This window comes from Hemicordylus capensis, chromosome 13 (assembly GCF_027244095.1).
Source record: "Hemicordylus capensis ecotype Gifberg chromosome 13, rHemCap1.1.pri, whole genome shotgun sequence".
NCBI classification, from domain to species: Eukaryota; Metazoa; Chordata; class Lepidosauria; order Squamata; family Cordylidae; genus Hemicordylus; species Hemicordylus capensis.
The window spans coordinates 21068976-21085376 of record NC_069669.1 but is presented as its reverse complement, the minus strand read 5'-3'; the positions used below and the strand labels follow the sequence as shown (position 1 = coordinate 21085376).

General features: G+C 50.2%; 1 protein-coding gene and 1 long non-coding RNA gene across 10 annotated transcripts in view; one reads left to right on the top strand and one right to left on the bottom strand.

The window, feature by feature from the left end:
- Positions 1-87: 87 nt before the first annotated feature.
- LOC128336719 (uncharacterized) lies at positions 88-3143 on the bottom strand. The gene is made up of 3 exons (XR_008312046.1): positions 2991-3143; positions 1326-1435; positions 88-809 (listed from the first exon to the last, which is right to left on the bottom strand). It is a non-coding gene; the product is annotated as an uncharacterized LOC128336719 (long non-coding RNA).
- A 107-nt stretch (positions 3144-3250) lies between these two features.
- The window catches only part of TRRAP (transformation/transcription domain associated protein), a 251773-nt gene continuing 238622 nt past the window's right edge, over positions 3251-16401 (top strand). For all 9 annotated transcript variants that reach the window (XM_053276785.1, XM_053276784.1, XM_053276783.1 and 6 more), the window contains exon 1: positions 3251-3557. The gene's annotated coding sequence lies outside the window, so the exon portion shown is untranslated. The remainder of the gene's footprint in view (positions 3558-16401) is intronic.

Below are 16401 nucleotides of genomic sequence, written 5' to 3'. Positions count from 1 at the left end.
GTAACCTCCTCCCTTGGTCTACACTGAGGCCAGCCTTGGCTGTTCCCATCCTGTAATTCTGGGTTCAAGAAAGGCCAGGAACACATCTCCTCCCCCTTATTTATTTCTAAGTTATTTATTGTTAAATTTATATACCGCCTTTCATTAAAAACAATCCCAAGGCGGTTCACATAGAGAAATTAAAACAAGGCTATAAAAATTACACAATTAAAATATGAAGCTAAAATATAAAAACAGAGATCTAACTAAAAGGATTTAAAAACACGCGCATAAAATAATGGAAGGGAAAAATGGCTACCCTGCCAAGAACAGCTTGGGCACCTCTGTGTCTCTTCAGGCATGAACCCACCAAAAGGTCCTCCCGTCACCATTTGGCTTGCACAAGTCCTTGCGTCTGGAGGAGTCTGGAAACCACAAAGTGGTTTGCATCAAATATTTGCATCAGGCCTGATCAGAGCAAGATATTGGGCCACCCCAGAGATGTTCTGCAGATGGCCTTGAGATTGCTTTTCCTGCTTGCCTGGTGCAACCTAGTCAGTGTGCAGGCTTGGCATCTACGGCGCTCTGCTATCTGTGCCAGCCATCAAAACGTCATGGGAGTGTGTAGCAGAGGAAGAGAACTCAGCGCTGATGGGGTTCATTCACAGCCGAGTGATGGGCCATCCTGACATGGCTGTGAGCATGGAGGGGGCAGAGCCCTGTTGCCACAGCAACCTGCTGTTGGTGTGACCCTTGAATAAGCCGCCTTCCAAGTCAGGCCTGAAGATGACGGAGAGAGATGTGCTCTGAAGACTTCTCCGACTTCGTCACTGTGTGGAAGCAGAGAAGCTGTTGCTTGACACCTCTGCAAAATTATTCACAGCCCCTACCTGAGGCATGATCTGGCAACATCTGAGGCTGAAATGAGTTGTGGAGCTTTGCAGAAGGCCACAAACTGGTAAGACAATATTTTTTCATGTATTCCCTTTCTTGAATACAGGAATGGGCCATTGTGAGCCCAACAGACTGGCCCCAAAGCAATTTTATCTGCCCCAGGGCCTATAGTCTGAAGCATTTTTTCCAAGTTGGAAGAAACAGAGATTCCATACATGTTTTCTCTCTCTGTGTTTGATTTTGTATGTCATATGTGCGTGTCTCTGTCTGTATGCATTGCTATGCCCAAACACGTCTACTCTGCTCTACAGCGAAGAAGCCTTTCTCCTAATGGATGGTGCCAGTGTCATTAGGAAAGTGGTCCCTCCCAGCTCTGTGCATGCTATCTGGAAAATGAGGGGGCACCTGAGCTTAGATCAGTTCGCCATCTCTACCCTAATAACTGTACTCACCTTCCTGATTCATTGTCCTGGATATGGGGGAGTGCAAGAAAGATGCTTCACCAGATTGCCGGAGATGGTTTGCTGTTCCCAATGGTGATGATAAGAGATTGTGGTTGATGCTGGGGAATGGAAGAGGAATGGCACCTCGTGTTGAAATTTGCCTTTCAAAAGGCCAACTGAGGAAGCTTCCCACTCCAGTTACAGAACAGAGTGCAGAGTTCTGTTACTACAATCATCTAAAGAACACGCATGGAGACTGTAGTGCAATCTAAACTATATCGGTTTTTTGGTGAAGTACATTCTGGGTAGTAAAGAGCTAGCCCTGTCTAAAGGCTACATAATGGATAGGGAGGAAAGGAGAGAGATGTTTCCATCTACTCTCCGAGAGGAAAGGAAGTGGACTGACTCCCCATGGGAAATACCTGAGGAGTCAAGGCAGGTGTCATAGAGTAGAGGTAAAGCAGGGACAGGTAAGGAGACCCTCACTCACTACCTCTACTCCCAATGCCCTTAGGGGTCATTAGATAGCTGGTGCAAAAGGTCCATGCACTGGAATGCCACCTCCAACACCCTGGGAGTTACTCACACCTGGCTTCATGCTGCGGGGTAAATGTTGAGCAAAGCCACTTCAAATTACACTTCAAATCAAAGCGGCCCCTCCCCTCTGCTCTCGGGGCTTTTTTGGTGCAGGTTCACATGGCATGCCTCTGGGTTTCCCTTCTAGCCTATGGTGGGGGCGGGGGCGGAGATTTCTAAAGCCGATATCTGCATTCCTAAAGAGCAGGGGCGTAGCAAGGTTGGAGTGGGCCCAGAGACGAGATTTCAAAATGGGCCCCCAGCCCCTACAAGTCCAGGGCCTCCGCACCCCCCAGGCCCCTAAGGATTTAAGTCTGCTATTTCCAAATAAGTCTGCTGCCTGGAAATACATTTCACTGAATACACACACGCACACTTCACAATATAGAGTGATATACATTGAGTACTATATATCTGTGCTACTTTTAATGCCCAGAACACACTAGAAACACTAATGATTAAAATGGCCCCCTCGCTGCCGATTAGCAAAGGAGACTTTCAACCATGCAGGGTGAGCCTGTGTCTGTTTTCTCAGCATTCTGAACCAATTCAGTCAAGTTTGATTCCAGGAGGGGTTTTTTTCACACAAAGCTTTTAAAGCCCTTTAAAGACACCTCCCCTCTGGAATGGAGGTGCTGCATTCACAGGTGGGCCAGATTGACCCTGAAGTCCCTGCGAGTTATTGGGGAGAAGTTTGCATGCAAGAAAGATAAAATAAAATAAAAGCACCACACCTGCTTCACAGTTCTCCCTCAGACCTTCTGGGTTGCAAAACAACTTGAACATAAGTGCATTTATGAATGAATAATATAATATAATATAATATAATATAATATAATATAATATAATATAATATAATATAATTGTTTGTTCCAGAGGTTTTTGTAATTTTCTGCCATGAAACAAGCCACTCATTTATATGTCTTTTTAGATAGCATTTTTTTTAAAGCCAGCAAATCTTCCAATCTGTTTTAAATTAAGTATTCAGAGACTTCTCAGTCTCCCCCGCCCCCATATCAAAGCCCTATAGCAAGCAGATCCCTATATATGTGGGGTGGGGGGTGGGGTAACCACAAAAAAGAGGAATTCACATTCTACCTGGCAAGGACTGGGCTGGCTGGCTGGCCTGGGCAGAGGGTCTGCTGCAGAGGTGGCCACTCTGCCTACCTCCTTTCCTGGCTTGCTTGGGGCCTGCCGGCCTACTCGAGTTCAGGCTTCAGCGAGGCCTACATGGAGGCCCCTCTGGCAGCCCCGCCCACCCACCGATCAGCTGAGAGGCGGGGAGAGAAGGAGCTCTAGCAGCTTATTGGCTGCTTAGATTGCCGGCCAGGAGGACAAGCAGGAGAGAGGGCGAACCGGGCAAGGGGCTGAGGGGCCTTGGAGCAGGGGGCTATTGGGAGTCATGTGAGGCTTCCCTGTGGGGCCCTCCAGGCAGTGGGGCCGCCCCCCAGACAACCGCCTCCCCTTGCCTCATCGTAATCCCGCCCATGCTAAAGCAGGTTTCCCTCTCATCATGTTAATGGTTCTACGTCCGGCGTTTTCAGAAAAGGCCACTTAAAAGCAGCGTTTTAAAATCCCGGAAATACCTCGAGATCAGCCAGAATCCGCAAGACAAAGCCCGGCTGGTGTCTGGAGTGGGTCCAAGGATCTCGAAGGGGCTTCGGGGTAAGTGTGGCCGGCGTGTGGACGCACACACGCTCTTCCGGAGGAGAGTCGGGGCCACAGCCCTGGCGCCGCGCTCAGCCGAGGGGTCAGAAAGGACTGATGGGTTAGAGAGTCGTGGGTCTCAGGCCTGGGTCTGCCGTTGTGGCTGGAACCCATCTCCCACCACCATCTCCAGCGGCAACGGCCAAAGGCCTCTGGGGCTGCGGGTTATGATGGGCGCTGGACTCCCAACGACTTCTGGAGACCCGAGTTGTATTATGATGGGAGTTGTATTCCTAAAACCTCTGGGGACCCCACCTGCAACCTTGGAGAAGCTGCTGCCAGTCTGTGAAGGCAATACTGAGCTAGATAGACCAAGGGTCTGACTCAGTATACAGCAGCTTCCTATGTTTCCTATGAATGGGAGACTACTAGATGTGTGGGCACTGCAGGATATTCCCCTTATGGGGCCGCTCTGGGAAGAGCATCTGAGGTTCCAAGTCTCCTCCCTGGCAGCATCTCCAAGAAAGGGCTGAGAGAGATTCCTGCCTGCAACCTTGGAGAAGCTGCTGCCAGTCTGTGAAGGCAATCCTGAGCTAGATAGACCAAGGGTCTGACTCAGTATAGGGCAGCTTTCTAGGTTCCTATGTTCCTGTATCCGCTCTAATCCCCCCTCCCCATCTGTTTGCGGAATAAGTTTTGTTCTGGGCGGCGGTATATCAAGGCAGTGTGTGTGCATGTGCATTCAGAGTGGGACCTTCCTGATTCAATCTGAGCAGGATCTAAAACTGACTGATCGGACATCAGAAAAAAATGTGAGTGCACACTTAGAGGGAATACTGCACCCAAGGTTGAGAACCTGTGGGTTAGAATGAAAAGAGTCGGACTAATTACAGGGTTTTGTCTTGGGCTAGTCACGGTGATGGTGTAGAGTTCTCCAGCATCCTGGGAAGTTTACCAACACGACAAATATTTATACACTGCTTTTCAACAAAAGGTTCCAAAGCGGTTTACATAGAGGAATAACAAATAAATAAAATGGCTCCCTGCCCCCAAAGGGCTCACAATCTAAAAAGAAACGTAAGAGAGACACCAGCAACAGTTACTGGAGGTCCTGTGCTGGGGGTGGAGAGGGCCAGTTACTCTCCCCTTGCTCAATAAAGAGAATCACCATTTTAAAGGTGCCTCTTTGCCAAGTTAGCAGGGGAAGCTAACAGAAAGTTAGCTTTGTGTATCCTCTCCTGTCTACAAAGTACTTCTGAACTTAAATATTTCAGTTTTACAAACAATGATGAACCACGCTGAGATGTATTGCCTGAAATGCAGCTGTCTCTGGGGTGGAACCCGGCTGCCAATCAGCTCTGCAAAGCAACGGCAAGAGAGGTTGATTGAAAGATGATAATGCTATGCTTGTGTACGCTACTGTGACAACAGAGTACCTTTGAATTGACTAGGCTTCGTGGTAACCTAATGCCATTGCGCAGAACCTCAGCCAAGAGTAAGTCATTGACTGTATTGCGACTGCCTCTGGGGTGGAGACAGCTGCCACACAATTGTGCCGCAGTTGAGCGCAGCCACTAGATGAAAGATGAGAACAGGCACCGGTGGGCATTGTTGTCACTCTTCTGCTTGGCTTCCGGCCCCATGGAACAGGGGAACAGAGTGAAGTTTCCCCGCTCCGGTTGCATTGAAAAATCACCCGCCTGATGGAAATAAAATATTAAGACTTGCTTGGGTGTAAGAAGGGCAGGGTTGCCTTTGTTGAAATCAAACCTAGATTTTTTCAAGAGGATAACTTTTGCCAGCTTGAAACTTAGATCACAAAGCTAATCCCTGCAGCAGCTCCTGAGGTGCTTGCAAAGATTAATAGATAAGTGTTCAGAAAAGATGCTAGGTGGAATATTTATTAGGGGGATTTGTGTGTCTCTTAAGGTGCCAGGGAGCTTTTCACATCTCATCATGAGAGAAAGCTGAAATCAGCTGGAGGGTTACTGTTTTAAAAAAACATAACCTCAGCACATGTTCCAAACCCCAGAGGGCAAGGTCAGAGTTATCTGAGGGAGGATAGGACTTCATTAGAACAAGAGGAGAAGGAGGCTGAATTGTAAAGTTGAGAGCCCGTGCGGTGTAATGGCTAGAGTGTTGGACTGGGACCAGGGAGACCTGGGTTCAAATCCCCATGAAACTCCCTGGGAGGCTCTGGGCAAGGTCACTTCTCTTTCATCCTCAGCGACCTCACAGGGTGGTTGTGAGGATAAACATAACTATGTACGCTGGACTGGGCTCCTTGGAGAAGGGGAAGGAAGGAAGGAAAAGTTGTGCCATCGAGTTGGTGTCGGCTCCTGGCGACCACAGAGCCATGTGGTTTTCTTGGTAGAATACAGGAGGGGTTTACGGTTCCCCAGCTGTTGTCCCCCAACCGTGGTTCCCCAGCTGTTGTTCTCCAGTCAACAACAGATTGCAGTCTTCTTCTGCAATTGTGAAAATAGCCCCAATCAAAAACTGTGTTCAACCCAGGTTTGGGAGCTGTGTGTGCTTCCAATTTTTGGTTGTGTGGAAGTAAGGTAAAAAGAAAACCTGGGCAGAAGTGATTGTGTGGAAGCAAAGTAGGAGAAAAAGCTACCCAGGTTTTCCTCCTACCTTGCTTCCACACAACCGAAAACTGGGAGCACACACAGCTCCCAAACCCTGGTAGAACACTAATTTTGATTGTGTGAATGACCTCAAAGAGAGCCTTCTTCTTTAACCTCGTTGCTTTGTTATGTGTTGTGTTTTCTGGTTTCTGTTTGTGATGGCAAGCTTTGTTTAGCCTTGAGGCAGAATCCAATGTGTTTGTGATCAGATCTTTGTGTTCTGTGCACTTTGCTATGTGCCGTGGCCATGAAGTCTTTGCTGACGCATTTCCCCAAACACTGGCATCAGCAGACGCTCAGGAAAACTCATTGTGAATCCGAAGGCCCATGTCAGGATGCTACCTGAAGACAGGCGTGTTGCAAACAATAATGCATCCTCACCTTCGTGCTTGTGGGTCAGACTGAAAGCCTGGGGTTGAAGGCTGACCAGCCGGGGATGTTCCTGGGTAACCATGGCAGTAGGCTTGAATAATGCCAGTGGTCCCAATCTTGTTGAGATAACCAGGGCTGGCCCGAGGGGTTTTGGTGCCTTAGGCGAAGAGTGTGACCTTGATGCTCTCTCCAATTCTATTAAGGTTGTTCACATGAGGAGCCCTATAGGGTAGGACAGGGCTACCCAGGGTAGGATTGGTCATGAGAAGCACTGGGATTGCTCCTGATCCCACCGCCCTCCCTCCCCAGGTAACCCTGGTTGGGAACCCAGGCTGTGAGGGATTTAAGAGGACAAGTGAGCACCTCCTACATCACTTGCTGGTCGTGTGGATCCTCGCACAGCCAGGCGCTTTTCCTGGGCCACTGGCAGCCATCTTGGCTATCGAGCCAGGGGGAAGGAGCGGCCCAGCCCCATGGAGCTTCCCCAAAGCACCGGGCTGTTCACCAACTCTCCCAGTGACCACTAGGGGCACTGGGAGTGGAGATCGTGAGTGAGGGTCTCCTTACCTGTCTCTGCTTTCTCTCTGCTCTGTGACCCCTGACAGCCACCTAATGGCGCAGCGGGGAAATGACTTGATTACCAAGCCAGAGGTTGCTGGTTCGAATCCCCGCGGGTCTGTTTCCCAAGCGCCTCTGTCGGGCAGCAGCGATCTAGGAAGATGCTGAAAGGCATCATCTCATCCTGCGCGGGAGGAGGCCAGGGTCAAGCCCTATATCGGGGCGGGGCAGTGAGGAAGCAGATTAGACCTTTAGACATTTACAAAAGGTTCTGGTGCTGCGACCCTCTCGCCTCTGCTGCATCGCGGCTCCAGGAGGAGTCTGCCTCTGCCTTGTGCTGGCCTTGTGCTAGCAAGCATGAATGCCCCCCCCCCCTTAGGCAGGGTCTGCCCTGGGTGCATTTGAATGGGAGACCTGTGAGCAGACACTGCAAGATCTTCCCCTTCGGGGATGGGGCCGCTCTGGGAAGAGCAGGCAGAAGGTTCCAAGTTCCCTCCCTGGCAGCATCTCCAAGAGAGGGCTGAGAGAGACTCCTGCCTGCAACCTTGGAGAAGCCGCTGCCAGTCTGGGTAGACAATACTGAGCGAGATGGACCCAGGGCCTGACTCATCATGAAGCAACTTCGAGTGGTGAAACTGTAGCTCAGTGGCAGAGCATCTGTTTTACATGCAGAAGGTCCCAGGTTCAACCCTTGGCAGCATCTCCAGGTAAGGCTGGTATAGATTCCTGCCTATAACCTTGGAGAGCTGCTGCCAGTCAGGGTAGGCAGTGCTGAGCTCAATGGACCAATGGCCTGACTCGGTATCAGGCAACTTCCTATGCTCCCTAGGAATGAAAAGAAAAGAAAAATCTTGGTAGAAACAGATGGATGGCGCAGCAGGGAAATGGCTTGACTAGCAAGCCAGAGGTTGACAGTTCGAATCCCTGCTGGTCTGTTTCTCAGACTATGGGAAACGCCTATATTGGGCAGCAGCGATCTAGGAAGGTGCTGAAAGGCATCACCTCATACTGCGCGGGAGGAGGCCATGGTCAACCCTTCTTGTATTCTACCGAAGACAACCACAGGGCTCCGTGGGCGCCAGGAGTCGTCACCGACTCGATGGCCCACTTTGCCTCTAGAAACAGATTGCTGCAATAAAGCCTACAATCCAGCTTCACAGCTCTTAAGGGGTAGGGAGGGCCAGAAAGCCGCCTAGGATTAATCTCTCTGAATCATGGCCTCTCTCTTTATTTTGGTCTGAATCACTGGATGCCAAACCTTGGAAGGCGAGAGGCGGATGCCGCAGCTGCAATCTTTAAAAAGCGCAAGCGTCTTTATTTCCAAGGAAGGAGGCAAATGCTAATTTGAATGCAATAATGATCGCTGTGATTAATCAGGGAAACAACCACAACGAGCAACGGGAGAGCGAATGAAACGTATCTCCTCCGACCTTGCTGCAGAAAACAGCAGGAGGAAACCTCAATATTAGGTTCTCCGCAGACCAGTTTACACACTGCTGAGAAAGGGATGCGATTTCAGTACCATAAGAAAAGGGAACTTGCCCATGGCTTCCCCTTGAAGGAGAAAAGAAATGTGGTGCCAGCCCTCCCCTAATGGAACTGAGTGGGGGAACAGCTGTATTTAACAAGGCTAAGTTGTCTCAGCATCTGAAGCTGCCTCCTACTGAGTCAGAGCACTGGTCCCTCCAAGTCCGTGCTGCCAGCTCTGACTGGCAGCAGCTCTCAAAAGCTTGATATGGAGGTTCTTGCCAGCACTAGCTGGAGACATTAGGGATTGAAGCATCTGGAATGCTGCTACAGGGAAGGCGGGGAGGAGGGCTTACCTGGAACCCTGGAGAGCAGCAGCTAGTCAGTTGGACTGTTCACACGGTGGCAATCTGGGTCGGGCAAGTGTCCTACTCGGCGTCGGCAGCTGGGCCCGCTTCTAATTTCCAGCCGTCTGTTAGCAAACAATTAGGCAGGAGAGGGGAGTGATGGTGTGTGAGAGGAGCTGGGTAGGGCTGCTTCCGCACTACCTTCTTAAAATGCCGGGTAGGACAATGCTGACCTATCCGGATGGGTGGCTTTCCTGCCAGTAGCGCACCTAGGTAATTTGGGCGCCCGGACCACTTCCGCTGTGAGGCCCCCTCTGCTGTGCGGCCTGCCCAAATCTGCTTGGTGGGGGGGACTCCTGCTGCCGCCTCATGCACGCCCTGCCACTGCCCCGCCACGCCAAACCTCCGACCCCCCTCCCATAATTTCAGCAGGCATGGACGTGGCCGAGCGATGGTGGCCGGGGGGGCGGGGGTGAGCCAAGCAGTTTGTCTGGCCCAGCATCTCTTGAGAATGGCAAAGCACTCCGGCACTCTGCGCAGTTGAAACAGGTCGCCCCAAACCTCCTTGGCCATTTGGAGGCCACGGACCAGGGCCCCAAGGCCCGGGGGTAAGAACACAGGAAATGCCGACAGTGAAGCCGGTGGAGTCCTGAACCCAAGTGCTACTTTTAAAGGGCTCATATAATGCCCAGTAACTGTGAATCGTCAGGTGCACAGCTGAATATTTATGCCCCTGGCTGCCCTGTTGGTTGCTGTCCTGACATTGCTGTAAATCAGGGGTGGGGAACCTTGGCCCCCCTGCAGATGCTGGCCTACAATTCCCATAATCCCTAGCTATTGGCCTCTGTGGCTGGGGATTATGGGAGTTGTAGTCCAAAAACAGCTGGAGGGCCAAGGTTCCCCACCCCTGCTGTAAGTGGTTCCTTCGTATGAACTCGATTGTGTGAACAGCCCGATGGTCGGTCAGGGTTTCGCAGCCTTGGATTCTCGGATGCGCTTGGACTACAACTCCCATCATCCCTAGCCACAATAGCCTTTGGTTGGAGATGATGGGAGTTGTTGTCCCACAAAATCTGTGGACTCAAATTTGGGGAGCTCTGGTGTAGATAACCCTGACTTCAGTGCCAATTATTGTAGCCTGTTTCAGTGCTGCTTCAGTGTTGTTTTAATGTGCTCCTACAGCAAAAAGGATTTATATGCCGCTTTTTCAACCAAAGTCCCCAAAGCGGCTTACACAGAGAAATAAAAATAAATAAATAAAGGTGGCTCCCTGTCCCCAAAGGGCTCACAATCTGAAAAGGAAACATGAACAGCCGCCACTGGAGGGATGCTGTGCTGGGGTTGGATCGGGCCAGTTGCTCTCCTCCTGTACTCTAATTTACATGGGTTAAAGGCCGCCATAAAGATTGATTGATTGATTGATTGATTGATAATACGGACTTAGGCCAGCAATCCAGCTCATAGCTGCGTATGCTTAGTACTCATTTATTCACCCTCCTCCCCCTACAGTTGTCTCCACACACAGTGCCTTTTCCCATACTACCTCCCAATAAAGTAATGTTATTAATAAAATAACATCATCTGTCAGCCCGGAACGAAATGGTTGCTGAAGGAAACGATGACAGCTACAAAAGATGAAAATGGTGATGGGGGGAAAAACCTGTTGCTTCCATGTTGTCACCAGATGTCAAGAAAAGCTCGGCTGGTCTGGCTGGCTTTTCAAGATACTGATCAGCATCATTTGGACTTCTGGGGCTGGATGCCGTTTATTTCCATTCTAGATTCCTGCAGGCAAAATGGAGGAAGAAGAGAAGACTTCATAACCACTGGAAACATGCTCATTTAGGAACAAAGGATTCTGCCATATACTGAGTCAGACCCTTGGTCCATCTAGCTCAGTATTGTCTACCCAGACTGGCAGCAGCATCTCCAAGGTTTCAGGCAGGAACTGTTCCCAGCCTGACTTGGAGATGCTGCCAGGGATTGAGCCTGGGACCTCCTGTATGCAAAGCAAATGCTCTGGCCATGAATTTCTCTTCTCCACATCTTCCAGAAAGCATCCTGCCTTCCCAGACCATCACTGCCTGCTGGCAGAGAAGGAGGGTTGTTTCAGAAATTGGATTGGTGAGAGAGTCCCCCTTTTTGGTTCTGAAACAGAAGAACATAGCGTGTTGCTATATATCAAGTCAGACCATGGGTCCATCTAGATCAGTATTGTGTACACAGGCTGGCAGCAACTCTCCAAGGTTACAAGCAGCAGGAGCCTCTCCCAGCCCTACCTAGAGATGCTGCCAGGGAGTAAACCTGGGGCCTTCTGCATGCAAAGCAGATGCTCTTTCACTGAGCTACGGCCCCATCCCCAATTATCCATAGGAAGATGCCTTATATCAGATCAGACCACTGGTCCAACTAGCTCAGTATTGTCTTCACAGACTGGCAGTGGCTTCTCCAAGGTTGCAGGCAGGAGTCTCTCTCAGCCCTGTCTTGGAGATGCTGCCAGGGAGGGAACGTGGAACCTTCTGCTCTTCCCAGAGCGGCTCCATTCTTTAAGGGGAATCTCTTACAGTGCTCACACTTCTAGTCTCCCATTCATATGCAACCAGGGTGGACCCTGCTTAGCTAAGGGGACAAGCCATGCTGGCTACCACAAGACCAACTCTTAACTTCCACCGAGCTAGGTTCCGTCTTCTTAGGGGAATATCTTACAGCGGGCAGTGCTCACATGTCACCCATCCAAATGCAAACCAGGGCAGACCCTGCTTAGCAAAGGCAAAAATTCATGTTTGCTGCTGCAAGACTGGCTCTCCTCCCCGCTTTGCTCCTTGACCCCCGCCTCCGTTTTAGCCAAAGATATCCTCCCTGTGCCTTCTAAAAGCAGTAGTGGAGAACATCACAAGGGGAAAGGGTACCCTTCCTGCCCGCCTGTAGTTTGAAGTCTGGTTTAAACTTATGACCTCTGCCATGCCCTGGGAGGACTTCTGAAGGCTAGAAGAGATTATTCCCAGAACAGAGATTTTTCTCCTGCCTTCAGCCTGCCCACGAACATTAAGTACAACTCCCCCAGTCCTCTGATAATGATTGCACTTCATTAGCTTAGTCATGCAGTCACAATAGTGGTGTGCCGATCGGATGGCAATATATTGCCGGGGCCTCTCTCCTGAATATAGATTCAGGCTTGTTAAAAGAAATTTAAACCAAAAACCACCCCTGCCTGCTTTGCCGTGAATCAGATTGCATCTCTGAGGGGGGAAAGCCAACATCGTGCAAAAGGATAGCTTCTCCGAGGAGTAATCAGTTGTGTGTGCTGCACATTAAACAGCCACTAAAAACAGCAAGGGGACTTGGGTTCCACGGTCTTGCTTGTGTTCTAGAAAGCGTGACATGGATGGAGAGTAGAGAAGATCTCCGTGTCGGATATTGCGGCATTATTTTCTTCCGTGCCAAGAGCCAGTCAAGGCCCGGGGAGATCTGCTGGAGAGCAGGACATTTCTGTCAGATTCACCCCTTGTCCAGCCTTCCTCTTGGGCTGAATGGTCAACAGGTGAGGACAAGACGAAGGGACCACATAACACCGATCTTAAAAGAACTGCACTGGCTGCCGATAAGCCACCTAATGGCGCAGCAGGGAAATGACTTGATTCGCAAGCCAGAAGCTGCCGGTTCGAATCCCCGCTGGTATCTATATCGGGCAGCAGCGATCTAGGAAGGTGCTGAAAGGCATCATCTCATCCCCTCCCATCTTCTACCCAAGACAACCACAGGGCTCTGTGGGCGCCAGGAGTCCACACCGACTCGATGGCACACTTTAAGCCACCTAATGGCACAGCGTGAAATGACTTGACTAGCAATCCAAAGGTTGCCGGTTCGACTCCCCGCTGGTCTGTTCCCCAGACTATGAAAAACACCTATATCGGGCAGCAGCGATCTAGGAAGATGCTGAAAGGCATCATCTCATTCTGTGTGGGAGGAGGCAATGGTCAACCCCTCCTGTATTCTTCCAAAGACAACCACAGGGCTCTCTGTAGTCACCAGGAGTCGACACCGACTGTAGTCACCAGGAGTCGACACTTTACCTTTACTTTACTGGCTGTTGATATGTTTCCGGGTGAAATACAAAGTGTTGGTTATTACCTATAAAGCCCTTAATGGCTTGGGCCCAGAGTATATAAGAGAGTGCCTCCTTTGTCACGAACCTGCCACCTGTTACGATCTTCTGGAGAGGTCTGGTCTGTGACCGCAATAAACATACTATTACTACTACTACTACTTCTGGAGAGGTCCAGTTGCAGTTGCCGCTGGCCCATCTGGTGGCAACCTGGTGCCGGGTTTTCTCTGTGGCTGCCCTGGGGCTTTGGCATATGCTCTCCGCTGAAATAGGAGCACCTCTTTCTCTCACCTGTTCCTGCAGGCTTGCAGTTCGTATTAAATTTAATAATTTATTTTAATAACTGTGTTATGCTATTGTTTTCCCTACGTTCCGTGGATTTGAATCTGTGACGTTTTAGATTGTTTAAAATTGTGTACACCGCCTAGAGATGCACATATCAGGTGGTATAAAAATATGATTTAAAATATGATAAAATATGATAAATAAATATTTCATGCCATGGGAACCGTGTGAGAGGGAACCGTGCCCGTTGAAGAAGGCCGTGCGTTATTTTGCAGGCACGCCGAGGGATGCCAGCCAACACGCTGGGCAGTCACCCCTCTTCCTTTGCCACATATCACGAGCGGATTAGATATGATGAATTTCTAGCGATGAGCACAGGCAATCGGGTTCATGTCTTATAATCAGCTTAAGGGCGCAGCCTTGGGTCCAGAGAGAGCCCAACCAAAATAACTTGACCTACCTTGGTCTTGTAATCTTTAAATACAGCTCGACATCTGCCATTCAGCGCTTGCTAATAATTAATGGGAGCTATGAATTTTTAAGAATGGCCGGGACTCCAGGTTCAAGGTAATTAGCAGGGCTGCACAGGCTGGCAGACTCAGGCATATATTTGGGCTGGTTTGCTGGCAGCCGATGCCCAGTGCATGCAAATCACACAGCGCGGCTCCAGACAGGCTGCGCGAACAGGAGCATCGTGTCCCGATCATGAGAAGCCGTCGGTCCACTCTGTCCCGCGCTGGTCAGGCCTCCTTTAGAATACTGTGGCCAGTTCTGGGCCCTGGGTTCAAAGGAGGACGCTGATCAAATGGAACGGGTTCAGGGCAAGGCAAGCGAGATGGGCCAGGGTCTGAAAAGCAAGCCCTATGAAGAATGGTTGAAGGAGCTGGAGAAGAGAAGATGTCATGCTTTAAGACTTTAGCCCCTGCTAACTGGGCAAAGAGGCACCTTTTAAACCTGGTGATTCTCTTTATTGAGCAGGGGGAGAGCAACTGGCCCTATCCATCCCCAGCACAGGACCTCCAGTGGCTGTTGCTGGTGTCTCTCTTATGTTTCTTTTTAGATCATGAGCCCTTTCGGGACAGGGATCTCTCTCTCTCTCTCTCTCTCTCTCTCTCTCTCTCTCTCTCTCTCTCTCTCTCTCTCTCTCTCTCTCTCACACACACACACACACACACACACACACACAGAGTACCCAAGAGAAATTTACTCCTTTTAGTAAATATCCCTTGACATCCCATTTAACTCTCTCTCTCTCTCATTTTTTCTCTATGCAAACCACTTTGGAAATGTTTGTTGAAAAGTGGTATATAAATATTTGTTGTTGTTGTTCATACGTAACTTTATTTTGGTCCATGGCCAGCTACAGAAATAGAATGCAAATGCACAGCAGAACAATACAAGCTGCATCAAAACCCGCAGCAAATAACTTGGCCATGTAAGGTGGCTTTAGCAAAGAAGAGAAGACTATGGGGAGAGACGGAAGCCCTCTTCAAATATTGTAAGGGCTGGCACACAGGAGAAGAAGCAGACTGGGGGGCGGGGGGCGGGCGGTGTGATTTGCACGATCGCCAAGATGGGGCACGGAGGGTGCTGGAGGGAGGCTGCTTCCCCACAGAGGAGCAAGTTCTTCTGTTGGGAGCACAAATCACACTCCCAGACAAGCAGAACTGTGGGCCTGCGGCGCTGAGCTCTGGAGGCTGGGATGACGCGTCCTGGCCCCCAGAGATCCCACAATGCACTGCGGGAGTGTGCGGTGCTTGGGGGGGACCCCCCTCCCAGTGATGGCCTGGTCCCCATCAGTCATTCAGTGCCAGCTCAAATCACCAGCGCTGGCACATGATCAGGTACACGGGCTTCAGGGAGAACTTGCTCCCTTAACCTTGTTTGTGATGGTTTGCCGCTGAGGTGCTGCCAGGTGGCGTTCCAGATTACACCCTGCAGCGGGGTCACGACGTATCTCTGAAGTCTCCTTCCACACTTCCTGCGTTGTGACACCGCCATCCCTATGCTGACAGCAGGGTGCCGTTCACATTTCTGATGCCTTGTTTCCAATGTAATCACTGCAGTATAGTGCTATGAGGTCGTAGATCCGGCGTAAGGAAGTTGCTGGGCTTTTTGGGTTGTTAGTTTCCGCGAGACTGCTGCTCCCCCTGCTGGGCGCTTTGCTGTTTACGTTTTGAATGGGATTTGCCGGAACGGAAGCATTTTGCTGCTGTTGGGTGGCTAATCTGGAAAGCAACCAGTGCCCCCAGGTGGTCCTTCTGGGCAGCCAGGCCTGGGCGTAGCTGGGTCTTGGCTGCTTGTGAGAACAGCCTCTTGACCTCCTTGGCTACTGAGGACTAGAACGACAATGACAAGGAATGACAAGGGAGCCGATTTCGGCTAGACACGAGGAGGAGTTTCCTAACCATAGGAGTTGTTCAAGAGTGGAACAGTAGATGAAGAAAAACGAGAAGCACCAAATACAGTTGCAAATGAAGAGACGAAAGTCCCACAGTGCTGTAAACTTATTTATTGGAGCCCAATGCGTTTCAGCCGAAGTCTTCTTCAGGGGCAACATTTTATCCAATGTAATCCTGCTTTTTAAAAAACCCCAAACAGGAAAGAATATCTTGGACTACCAAAGTCGATGGAACACATTTGCTGCTGTCTTACTAATGTGAGCTTGTTTAACAGGATTACGTTGGATGAGATTTTGCTCCTGAAGAAGGCTTCGGCCGAAAGGCGTTGGGCTCAGATAATTAAGTTTACAGCACTGTGGGACTTTGGTCTCTGCATTTGCAACAAGAGTGGAAGAGGACGTCTCCCACAGTGGTGGGCTCTACTTCTCTAGAGGCTCTCAAACAGGGGCTGGACAGGCATCTGCGAGGGGCGTTGTAGTAGTACAGGGCTACCGCCAGCTGTTTTGGGACTACACCTCCCAGCATCCCCTGACACAGTGGCCAATAGTCAGGGGTGATGGGAGTTGTAGGCCAACATTTGCAGGAGGACCGCAGCTGAGTATCCCTGCTGGAGCCATTTCCTGCCCTGAGCCGGGGGTTGGATGAGAAGATCTCCAGCATCCCTCCCAACTCCCTGGTTCTCTGATTCTCGGTGCT